At 28.5% G+C, this 13,164-nt stretch overlaps 1 pseudogene across 1 annotated transcript in view; it reads right to left on the bottom strand.

Moving 5' to 3' along the window:
• Positions 1 to 1,800: 1,800 nt before the first annotated feature.
• Positions 1,801 to 13,164, bottom strand: part of LOC143201084 (polyubiquitin-A-like) — a 29,234-nt pseudogene continuing 17,870 nt past the window's right edge. The window contains exons 5-6 of the transcript XR_013006870.1: positions 8,592 to 9,296; positions 1,801 to 2,555 (exon numbers count right to left, since the gene is read on the bottom strand). The product of XR_013006870.1 is annotated as a polyubiquitin-A-like (transcript). The remainder of the gene's footprint in view (positions 2,556 to 8,591; positions 9,297 to 13,164) is intronic.

Raw genomic sequence — 13,164 nt, forward strand, 5'->3', positions numbered from 1 at the left:
ACATAAATATAACAGTAAAATTCCTTAAATTAGAAACCTGCAGACAATCTAACCTGATTGGGACAGACGTTAAAGTAAGCAGAAGTTTGCTATAGTAACACTTGTTGCCCTGAATCTAATCTAAAACTGCAGCAATTATGTTCTAGTTTCTAGTAAGTTTCTAGGAAAGTAGGATCTATTGCCCTTTTCTAACATCCGATTCCTTAATATTTATGGAAAGAGAAAAATGCCTAAATGTGGCTTTCTTACATGAAGACGTGAGCTAGTAAATAATATTCTCATGATATTCAAATGCAGCCACATTAACGTTCGAGAAGAACCAGTGTTTATGTTTATCCAAGTTAATTTCTATGTATTAAATAAATCGTATATATAACTTTTATGTGAGTTAAAAGATTATACTCGTATACTGCCGTAGACTAATATAAAGGTACATACATTTTACATGTAAATATTCAAACAACCAAGAAACCATTGACATTTAACAAGCACACCAGCGTCAGGTACTTGAAATATGTATAACAAATTATATTTTCAAGATGTAATTAAAATACAAAACATGTATTTGTATTTCAATTACAATTTCTAAATACAAGTAATTCAAATACTACCCAACCCTGGCGTTTTATTGCTTATTACCCCAATTAAGAATTTCCAGCTTTATAAGTAGGTATATAAATTGATAAGAAAACCAAACATCAAAAATACCTGACTAGCTATACAATATGCCATTGACAATACCGCAGTTTCTCTAAAACGAAATAAATACATAAAATACTACTAATACGAATAAAAATATAAAATATCCCAATATAATACAGTCGCAACAAAAGCCATTAATATGATTTGCTGTTGGTTGATTGGCCGTATCGGATTACTAAAAAATCAACACATTAATACTAGAAAGGTTACACGTTGAATTAAATAGTTTTTTCTCTCTTGCGCAATTTAATGGTTATAAAAGTGACTTTTAAATAAGCTAAGAAAGTATGTTCATAAACAGTCTTAAATTGATCTTAACTACATCCTCAGAAAGTTCTAATTAGGGAAGAAAACAATAAAATTTAACAATGAACAAATAACCTTATAGGAAAACAACCAGTATTACTAAAATACAAAATATGTACTTAAATTGATCCAATAAATGGATCCTAGAAGTTCCTCAAAAGTGAATAATTTCATTTAATAGTATAGGACAGGAATACAGATATAAAATTCTTAATGGTTCAAAAATGTTAAAGATATTTCTTAAACTTTATAAAAAACCTTTTGAAATTTCTAATAAACCTTTTAAATTGGTACTAAATTTTATATGTTAGTGCATTTTAGTACTTATTATTAAAATTGTATTAATAGTCAGTTTTTCTTTGTTAAGAAAATGTCGATATTTCTCTGGGCTGGTATACAAATATTTTTATATTTTCTTAAATGTATGGCTATATCTCCTGTAAAATATCGCAATTTTTTCTCCGATATATCGATACAGAATATCGAATATATATATCGAATAGAGCTAAAAACAACTAATAACTTAAAATCTTTTAATTCTATTTCCTGTTTTTCATCTTGAATATAAATCAGCTATAAGTATTTTTACATCTGCATTGGTTATTAATTATCAACTATTATATACTACCAATAGGGTTCTTACATCCAAACTCCCAAAAACTGCTATCCAAACACTCAAAATATCTTCACTTCGAGTTATTAAGGGTTGCTTATTATAAAATACTAATTTAAAAATATTCAGTTTTAAATACATGGTCTTCAAATAAGTTAAGAGTAAGAAAAAAAAACATGTATTACTGCAGATATTTATTTCACATTAATTTAAAAATATATCAAAATACAAATAAAAATGCTTTTAATTGCCACCTCTGAGTCTTAGCACTAAATGCAATGTGGACTCCTTTTGAATATTGTAATCAGATAGGGTACGACCATCTTCCAATTGTTTACCAGCAAAGATCAATCGCTGTTGATCTGGAGGAATACCTTCTTTATCTCGAATTTTAGCTTTTACATTTTCAATCGTGTCTGATGGTTCAACTTCAAGGGTGATCGTTTTACCAGTTAAAGTTTTGACAAAAATCTGCATGCCTCCTCTCAATCTCAATACCAGGTGAAGTGTAGATTCTTTCTGGATATTGTAATCAAAAAGAGTACGTCCATCTTCTAGTTGTTTACCAGCAAAGATCAATCGCTGTTGGTCTGGGGCAATGCCTTCTTTATCTTGAATCTTGGCTTTCGCATTTTCAATAGTGTCAGAGGCTTCAACCTCCAGAGTAATGGTTTTGCCAGTTAAAGTCTTGACAATAATTTGCATGCCTCCCCTCAATCTCAACACTAAGTGAAGAGTTGATTCCTTTTGGATGTTGTAATCAGACAATGTACGTCCATCTTCTAGTTGTTTACCAGCAAAGATCAATCGCTGCTGGTCTGGTGGAATGCCTTCTTTATCTTGAATCTTGGCTTTAACATTTTCGATTGTGTCAGATGCCTCAGCCTCCAGGGTGATGGTTTTGCCAGTCAAAGTCTTCACGAAAATCTGCATGCTGCAATAAAAAAATATACTAATGAAAAATATAAATTGAACATAAGAAAGTAAACAACATGTAGTATAGGATTGGTTTGCTATCCACATACACTTTAGAATAATCTACATTAGGTCTAGTTATGTGTCTATTGTGTATTATGTGTCTACATTATGTCTAGCATTTGCCAGTTGTATGGTTTGCTTTTACTTGCTTGTCAATTTCTTATACATGGTTGTAAAATTAATATAAATGTAATCAAATTTTATAAATTTCAGAAACAAATAAATTTAAAAGTGAATAAAAATTATATTAAACTCTACATGTAAGAATATCAAGAAAATTATCAGAATAGCCAGCTAATTTTCGAAGATCACAGGTATGTTAAATTTGTACATATCAATATTATTTTTATAGTTCCTAGTGCTTGTACAAGAAAAAAATCCATACATGCAAGGAACAACAGATTGGTGGTGTAAAAAGGTGTAAAACAAAAGCAAAGCAAATACTATATGAATATACATAACTGAATATATATCGATGCTATTACTATGATATTGCAATATACCATATTTGACGTCTACTTTGTTTTGTTTTTTTCGTTTTCATTAATGTTCTCAATGTTTCAGTTAAAACAATCTAATTATATTATTTTAACGTATTTAGTGGTAGTAAAAAGAAAGGCATATTAGTAAATCTGAGGAACATATACAAACTCGATTTTATTATGAGTGCTTTTTCAACTTTTAATTCGACTAGGTATATTAAAATATTGATACATTTAATCGCATTGCAATGAATTATGTATTAAAGAGAATTAATATCGTTAAATTTATAACTTCCTATTAAAAAGTTAATACATAACCAAACTAAATTATAATACTGCGAAATAAGTATACTGATATATGATATATCAGTAATCTGGTAAAAATAACATTGCCAACACTAATGAACATAACAATTCACGAACTATTCTATAACAAAGACCTAATACGTATTGAAATATTTAAAACAAACATTGAAAACATTTTCAGTAATACGTAATACATAAAACGCATTAACAAATAATAAATTGAAACATAATGATGCTAACCTTAGATTTCCTGAATAATCTTTATCTAAATAACGTTAAAGGAACACACAAATATTATAATTTTTGTTGGAAAGAAATTTAAAAATTGCTAAGAAACCCTTAAACAAAGCAAAATCTGCATTGTCATGAATACAAAGAAAATTGTTTCAAAGTTATACTTACTTATAGCTTTCTTATAAACACGGATAACTATAACTTCCTATCACAACTACGTTTACACAATAGAGCACGATATACAACAAAGCCCACTTTTTGCTTATTGCTTTAAACTGTTCAGCAACTTCTAGATTCAGACCTTATAAGGCCTTTTTTGAGGTCTGAACGTCAATACCCCCTCCAACTAAAATACATTTCGAAATATTAATTGTAGGGATGTGGAAAATTAACGAGGGAAGGTTATATCGATATTTCTAGCCTATATATCGATATTTTTGTAAGTCGATATTTTCGATATTTCAAAAATGTTAAAGATATTTCTTAAACTTTATAAAAACCATTTTGAAACTTCTAATAAACCTTTTAAAATGGTACTAAATTTTATATGTTAGTGCATTTTAGTACTTATTATTAAAATCTTATTAATATTCAGTTTTTCTTTGTTAAGAAAATGTCGATATTTCTCTAGGCTGGTACACAAATATTTTTATTTTTTCTTAAAAGTCTGGCTATATCTCCTGTAAAATATCGCAATCTTTTTCTCCGATATATCGATATTTTTTTAATAATATTGAAATATTTCAAATATCGTTAGAACGTTCTATCGATATTTTCCATGGCGGCTGACAGCCAAGTTTCTTGTTATTGGATCGCTAGATAATACATTCTATGAGCATAAAATTATCGATATTTGAAAGTACATATACAAAATATATTAATTATTGGAAATCATGAACAACAATTAATTTTTATTTTCCAATACAATTCTTTTAGTTAATATCGATTTTTATTCACTTTAACCCTACTTTTTCTGAGAACATTCTTTTGTGTAAAAAGGGTGGGAGGTAAAGAATTGTCAAAAAAGTTCGATACTCTATATTATAACTGTCAATATATATTTGAAAAAGTATTGGAAAATATCGAAATTTTTTATTTGGATATTACTCATATGTCAAAACTGTTTATTTATTTTATTATTATTTATTAGAAAATATTTTTTTAATGATTTTAATATAAAATTAGCATTGTTACTGTATATCTATTTCTTTTGATACTTTATAATGGGCTACATGACGATAATAAAGAATAACAAAAATATCGATTCAAAATAGTATACAATAAACAGATTATTAAAAATAAATTTATTTTAAAACGCATGTATCATTTTTCCTAACCTGGTGAAGTATGGCCCATGGAACTATTATTTCATTCACAAGACACCAGATATTTTATATTGGCCTTTTATAATTTATAATAAGTATATTATTTGGTTACTGAAAAAAAAACAATTATTGGGGACTCATATACACAGTAAACAAAACAATTGAGGCTTAACCCTAAAATATTAACAAAAGTGTTATTTACCTCAATATTAAGTTAAATACACTTTAGACATTATTAAAGTTACTTAAAATACTGAACAGCTACATTAGAATGATATTATTATTATGAAAATACTATACTTATTTGGATTTTTTCGAGATGTATAAATACATTAGGGGCCCAGACACCATTGATGCACGATATAGTATCTAATTAGAACATAGGACTTAAAAATAATGTATAAATAAACCTATACCCATAAAAACCGTCCAGTAGTTTTAATTCAGAACTGTTAAATATCTTGTTGACAACTTGTTTACATTGTTGTTACGTGAGTATAAAAGAAGTGTGCATTTGCGAGAGACGATTTTAGATGCACCTAGTTTAATTCTTTCTGTTTTACCCTAAGACGCGTGAAAGCGACTTTTCATCAACAACATCAGATCAGTGTTGCTAGTCATCGAGCCGTACCTCTCACCCTACAACATTTTTGTATGGTTTTTTGTAACGAACATTTTTGTACAACTTGAATGATGTAAATATACAATTCGTAACTGTTTAAAATAAAATATTGATCCTCGTGAGTTGATTTCAATGACTATGATATCTAAAACTTGTATACAATTATGAATAAAATTCATATCTTATTATTTAGATGTGTTTGATTGTTAGTAGTAGCCTTGATCCTGAAAATATGCACTAGAAAATCATTCCTAACAAAATGCATATTTATTGAATAGTCACAGTAGCTCGTAGATTAGAGTAGTTCTATTATGTGCCCATTGACATATGACAACGGTGTCGACCAGTATCAACACAAATCGAGTTTTATATATAGACCGATTTTCTTACATGTTCTGGCACATCAGACTTCTTTCTGTCTCTTTTTAACTAGAGTAATGCTAATTAGTAAAATCAGAAAGAAAAATGCCTTGAGTTTAAAAAGGATTTTGCGTTTTTATAAACTGAATATATCAATATGTTCGATGGTCTTAATGACGTGCATTGGCTGTTTGATTGGAAGAACTAAAAGTGTAATGTGGTGAAAGCATAATGGCATGGTGAAGCATTAATAGGTGTTGAAACACGAGAGAGTAACATGTTACAATGATACAATGCAAGTGTTCAATAAATTCTTTATATAGTATATACAATAAAACAGCCCAGTGCGCCATCAAAAATTATTACGTCACAACGTTGCCGTATCAAATTGGACTTATAACATCTAATTATCACCAACATTTTGGAGAATCTTGTAGACATTTGGCATCAGGGTCGAGCAGTGCCAACACAAATCTAATTTTATAGATTGATTCGGTTATATGTTCGACCCATCGGACAGCATTTTGTCTCTTTTTAATTAGGTTAAATTGATGATAATGACTATTTTTGACACCTGTGACTGAACACTGTAACTGTCCTCAGAAACAATAAAATCATGATATTCTTTACTAGTACTGCTGTTCCTGTTACTCTTATGCGTTATTTCATGTTTTTTTTTTAATATACCTTTAGGGCATGAATTAAAAGTTTGGAATTATTTGCCTGTCACGTATTGTGATGCCTCTGACAACCAAAGCATTTTGTAAAGTAAAATCCTATCAAATATTCTTTTTAATCTCTCTTTTAGTTGCAAACATAAATATAACAGTAAAATTCCTTAAATTAGAAACCTGCAGACAATCTAACCTGATTGGGACAGACGTTAAAGTAAGCAGAAGTTTGCTATAGTAACACTTGTTGCCCTGAATCTAATCTAAAACTGCAGCAATTATGTTCTAGTTTCTAGTAAGTTTCTAGGAAAGTAGGATCTATTGCCCTTTTCTAACATCCGATTCCTTAATATTTATGGAAAGAGAAAAATGCCTAAATGTGGCTTTCTTACATGAAGACGTGAGCTAGTAAATAAAATTCTCATGATATTCAAATGCAGCCACATTAACGTTCGAGAAGAACCAGTGTTTATGTTTATCCAAGTTAATTTCTATGTATTAAATAAATCGTAAATATAACTTTTATGTGAGTTAAAAGATTATACTCGTATACTGCCGTAGACTAATATAAAGGTACATATTTAGACATGTAAATATTCAAACAACCAAGAAACCATTGACATTTAACAAGCACACCAGCGTCAGGTACTTGAAATATGTATAACAAATTATATTTTCAAGATGTAATTAAAATACAAAACATGTATTTGTATTTTAATTACAATTTCTAAATACAAGTAATTCAAATACTACCCAACCCTGGCGTTTTATTGCTTATTACCCCAATTAAGACTTTACAGCTTTATAAGTAGGTATATAAATTGATAAGAAAACCAAACATCAAAAATACCTGACTAGCTATACAATATGCTATTGACAATACCGCAGTTTCTCTAAAACGAAATAAATACATAAAATACTACTAATACGAATAAAAATATAAAATATCCCAATATAATACAGTCGCAACAAAAGCCATTAATATGATTTGCTGTTGGTTGATTGGCCGTATCGGATTACTAAAAAATCAACACATCAATACTAGAAAGGTTACACGTTGAATTAAATAGTTTTTTCTCTCTTGCGCAATTTAATGGTTATAAAAGTGACTTTTAAATAAGCTAAGAAAGTATGTTCATAAACAGTCTTAAATTGATCTTAACTACATTCTCAGAAAGTTCTAATTAGGGAAGAAAACAATAAAATTTAACAGTGAACAAATAACCTTATAGGAAAACAACCAGTATTACTAAAATACAAAATATGTACTTAAATTGATCCAATAAATGGATCCTAGAAGTTCCTCAAAAGTGAATAATTTCATTTAATAGTATAGGACAGGAATACAGATATAAAATTCTTAATGGTTCAAAAATGTTAAAGATATTTCTTAAACTTTATAAAAAACCTTTTGAAATTTCTAATAAACCTTTTAAATTGGTACTAAATTTTATATGTTAGTGCATTTTAGTACTTATTATTAAAATTGTATTAATAGTCAGTTTTTCTTTGTTAAGAAAATGTCGATATTTCTCTGGGCTGGTATACAAATATTTTTATATTTTCTTAAATGTATGGCTATATCTCCTGTAAAATATCGCAATTTTTTCTCCGATATATCGATATAGAATATCGAATATATATATCGGATAGAGCTAAAAACAACTAATAACTTAATATCTTTTAATTCTATTTCCTGTTTTTCATCTTGAATATAAATCAGCTATAAGTATTTTTACATCTGCATTGGTTATTAATTATCAACTATTATATACTACCAATAGGGTTCTTACATCCAAACTCCCAAAAACTGCTATCCAAACACTCAAAATATCTTCACTTCGAGTTATTAAGGGTTGCTTATTATAAAATACTAATTTAAAAATATTCAGTTTTAAATACATGGTCTTCAAATAAGTTAAGAGTAAGAAAAAAAAACATGTATTACTGCAGATATTTATTTCACATTAATTTAAAAATATATCAAAATACAAATAAAAATGCTTTTAATTGCCACCTCTGAGTCTTAGCACTAAATGCAATGTGGACTCCTTTTGAATATTGTAATCAGATAGGGTACGACCATCTTCCAATTGTTTACCAGCAAAGATCAATCGCTGTTGATCTGGAGGAATACCTTCTTTATCTCGAATTTTAACTTTTACATTTTCAATCGTGTCTGATGGTTCAACTTCAAGGGTGATCGTTTTACCAGTTAAAGTTTTGACAAAAATCTGCATGCCTCCTCTCAATCTCAATACCAGGTGAAGTGTAGATTCCTTCTGGATATTGTAATCAGAAAGAGTACGTCCATCTTCTAGTTGTTTACCAGCAAAGATCAATCGCTGTTGGTCTGGGGCAATGCCTTCTTTATCTTGAATCTTGGCTTTCGCATTTTCAATAGTGTCAGAGGCTTCAACCTCCAGAGTAATGGTTTTGCCAGTTAAAGTCTTGACAATAATTTGCATGCCTCCCCTCAATCTCAACACTAAGTGAAGAGTTGATTCCTTTTGGATGTTGTAATCAGACAATGTACGTCCATCTTCTAGTTGTTTACCAGCAAAGATCAATCGCTGCTGGTCTGGTGGAATGCCTTCTTTATCTTGAATCTTGGCTTTAACATTTTCGATTGTGTCAGATGCCTCAGCCTCCAGGGTGATGGTTTTGCCAGTCAAAGTCTTCACGAAAATCTGCATGCTGCAATAAAAAAATATACTAATGAAAAATATAAATTGAACATAAGAAAGTAAACAACATGTAGTATAGGATTGGTTTGCTATCCACATACACTTTAGAATAATCTACATTAGGTCTAGTTATGTGTCTATTGTGTATTATGTGTCTACATTATGTCTAGCATTTGCCAGTTGTATGGTTTGCTTTTACTTGCTTGTCAATTTCTTATACATGGTTGTAAAATTAATATAAATGTAATCAAATTTTATAAATTTCAGAAACAAATAAATTTAAAAGTGAATAAAAATTATATTAAACTCTACATGTAAGAATATCAAGAAAATTATCAGAATAGCCAGCTAATTTTCGAAGATCACAGGTATGTTAAATTTGTACATATCAATATTATTTTTATAGTTCCTAGTGCTTGTACAAGAAAAAAATCCATACATGCAAGGAACAACAGATTGGTGGTGTAAAAAGGTGTAAAACAAAAGCAAAGCAAATACTATATGAATATACATAACTGAATATATATCGATGCTATTACTATGATATTGCAATATACCATATTTGACGTCTACTTTGTTTTGTTTTTTTCGTTTTCATTAATGTTCTCAATGTTTCAGTTAAAACAATCTAATTATATTATTTTAAGGTATTTAGTGGTAGTAAAAAGAAAGGCATATTAGTAAATCTGAGGAACATATACAAACTCGATTTTATTATGAGTGCTTTTTCAACTTTTAATTCGACTAGGTATATTAAAATATTGATACATTTAATCGCATTGCAATGAATTATGTATTAAAGAGAATTAATATCGTTAAATTTATAACTTCCTATTAAAAAGTTAATACATAACCAAACTAAATTATAATACTGCGAAATAAGTATACTGATATATGATATATCAGTAATCTGGTAAAAATAACATTGCCAACACTAATGAACATAACAATTCACGAACTATTCTATAACAAAGACCTAATACGTATTGAAACATTTAAAACAAACATTGAAAACATTTTCAGTAATACGTAATACATAAAACACATTAACAAATAATAAATTGAAACATAATGATGCTAACCTTAGATTTCCTGAATAATCTTTATCTAAATAACGTTAAAGGAACACACAAATATTATAATTTTTGTTGGAAAGAAATTTAAAAATTGCTAAGAAACCCTTAAACAAAGCAAAATCTGCATTGTCATGAATACAAAGAAAATTGTTTCAAAGTTATACTTACTTATAGCTTTCTTATAAACACGGATAACTATAACTTCCTATCACAACTACGTTTACACAATAGAGCACGATATAAAACAAAGCCCACTTTTTGCTTATTGCTTTAAACTGTTCAGCAACTTCTAGATTCAGACCTTATAAGGCCTTTTTTGAGGTCTGAACGTCATTACCCCCTCCAACTAAAATACATTTCGAAATATTAATTGTAGGGATGTGGAAAATAAACGGGAGAGAAGATTATATCGATATTTCTAGCCTATATATCGATATTTTCGATATTTCAAAAATGTTAAAGATATTTCTTAAACTTTATAAAAACCATTTTGAAACTTCTAATAAACCTTTTAAAATGGTACTAAATTTTATATGTTAGTGCATTTTAGTACTTATTATTAAAATCTTATTAATAGTCAGTTTTTCTTTGTTAAGAAAATGTCGATATTTCTCTAGGCTGGTACACAAATATTTTTATTTTTTCTTAAAAGTCTGGCTATATCTCCTGTAAAATATCGCAATCTTTTTCTCCGATATATCGATATTTTTTAATAATATTGAAATATTTCAAATATCGTTAGAACGTTCTATCGATATTTTCCATGGCGGCTGACAGCCAAGTTTCTTGTTATTGGATCGCTAGATAATACATTCTATGAGCATAAAATTATCGATATTTGAAAGTACATATACAAAATATATTAATTATTGGAAATCATGAACAACAATTAATTTTTATTTTCCAATACAATTCTTTTAGTCAATATCGATGTTTATTCACTTTAACCCTACTTTTTCTGAGAACATTCTTTTGTGTAAAAAGGGTGGGAGGTAAAGAATTGTCAAAAAAGTTCGATACTCTATATTATAACTGTCAATATATATTTGAAAAAGTATTGGAAAATATCGAAATTTTTTATTTGGATATTACTCATATGTCAAAACTCTTTATTTATTTTATTATTATTTATTAGAAAATATTTTTTTAATGATTTTAATATAAAATTAGCATTGTTACTGTATATCTATTTCTTTTGATACTTTATAATGGGCTACATGACGATAATAAAGAATAACAAAAATATCGATTCAAAATTGTATACAATAAACAGATTATTAAAAATAAATTTATTTTAAAATGCATGTATCATTTTTCCTAACCTGGTGAAGTATAGCCCATGGAACTATTATTTCAATCACAAGACACCAGATATTTTATATTGGCCTTTTATAATTTATAATAAGTATATTATTTGGTTACTGAAAAGAAAACAATTATTGGGGACTCATATACACAGTAAACAAAACAATTGAGGCTTAACCCTAAAATATTAACAACAGTGTTATTTACCTCAATATTAAGTTAAATACACTTTAGACATTATTAAAGTTACTTAAAATACTAAAAGGCTACATTAGAATGATATTATTATTATGAAAATACTATACTTATTTGGATTTTTTCGAGATGTATAAATACATTAGGGGCCCAGACACCATTGATGCACGATATAGTATCTAATTAGAACATAGGACTTAAAAATAATGTATAAATAAACCTCTACCCATAAAAACCGTCCAGTAGTTTTAATTCAGAACTGTTAAATATCTTGTTGACAACTTGTTTACATTGTTGTTACGTGAGTATAAAAGAAGTGTGCATTTGCGAGAGACGATTTTAGATGCACCTAGTTTAATTCTTTCTGTTTTACCCTAAGACGCGTGAAAGCGACTTTTCATCAACAACATCAGATCAGTGTTGCTAGTCATCGAGCCGTACCTCTCATCCTACAACATTTTTGTATGGTTTTTTGTAACGAACATTTTTGTACAACTTGAATGATGTAAATATACAATTCTTAACTGTTTAAAATAAAATATTGATCCTCGTGAGTTGATTTCAATGACTATGATATTTAAAACTTGTATACAATTATGAATAAAATTCATATCTTATTATTTAGATGTGTTTGATTGTTAGTAGTAGCCTTGATCCTGAAAATATGCACTAGAAAATCATTCCTAACAAAATTTATAATGCAACGTTGCCGCACCAAATGCATATTTATTGAATAGTCACAATAGCTCGTAGATTAGAGTAGTTCTATTATGTGTCCATTGACATATGACAACGGTGTCGACCAGTATCAACACAAATCGAGTTTTATATATAGACCGATTTTCTTACATATTCTGGCACATCAGACTTCTTTCTGTCTCTTTTTAACTAGAGTAATGCTAATTAGTAAAATCAGAAAGAAAAATGCCTTAAGTTTAAAAAGGATTTTGCGTTTTTATAAACTGAATATATCAATATGTTCGATGGTCTTAATGACGTGCATTGGCTGTTTGATTGGAAGAACTAAAAGTGTAATGTGGCGAAAGCATAATGGCATGGTGAAGCATTAATAGGTGTTGAAACACGAGAGAGTAACATGTTACAATGATACAATGCAAGTGTTCAATAAATTCTTTATATAGTATATACAATAAAACAGCCTAGTGCGCCATCAAAAATTATTACGTCACAACGTTGCCGTATCAAATTGGACTTATAACATCTAATTATCACTAACATTTTGGAGAATCTTGTAGACATTTGGCATCAGGGTCGAGCAGTGATACACAAATCTAATTTTAT

The sequence above is a fragment of the Rhynchophorus ferrugineus genome, unplaced genomic scaffold (genome assembly GCF_030347505.1).
Source record: "Rhynchophorus ferrugineus isolate W39M unplaced genomic scaffold, kcgeb_rfMv2 rfM8, whole genome shotgun sequence".
Classification (NCBI taxonomy): Eukaryota; Metazoa; Arthropoda; class Insecta; order Coleoptera; family Curculionidae; genus Rhynchophorus; species Rhynchophorus ferrugineus.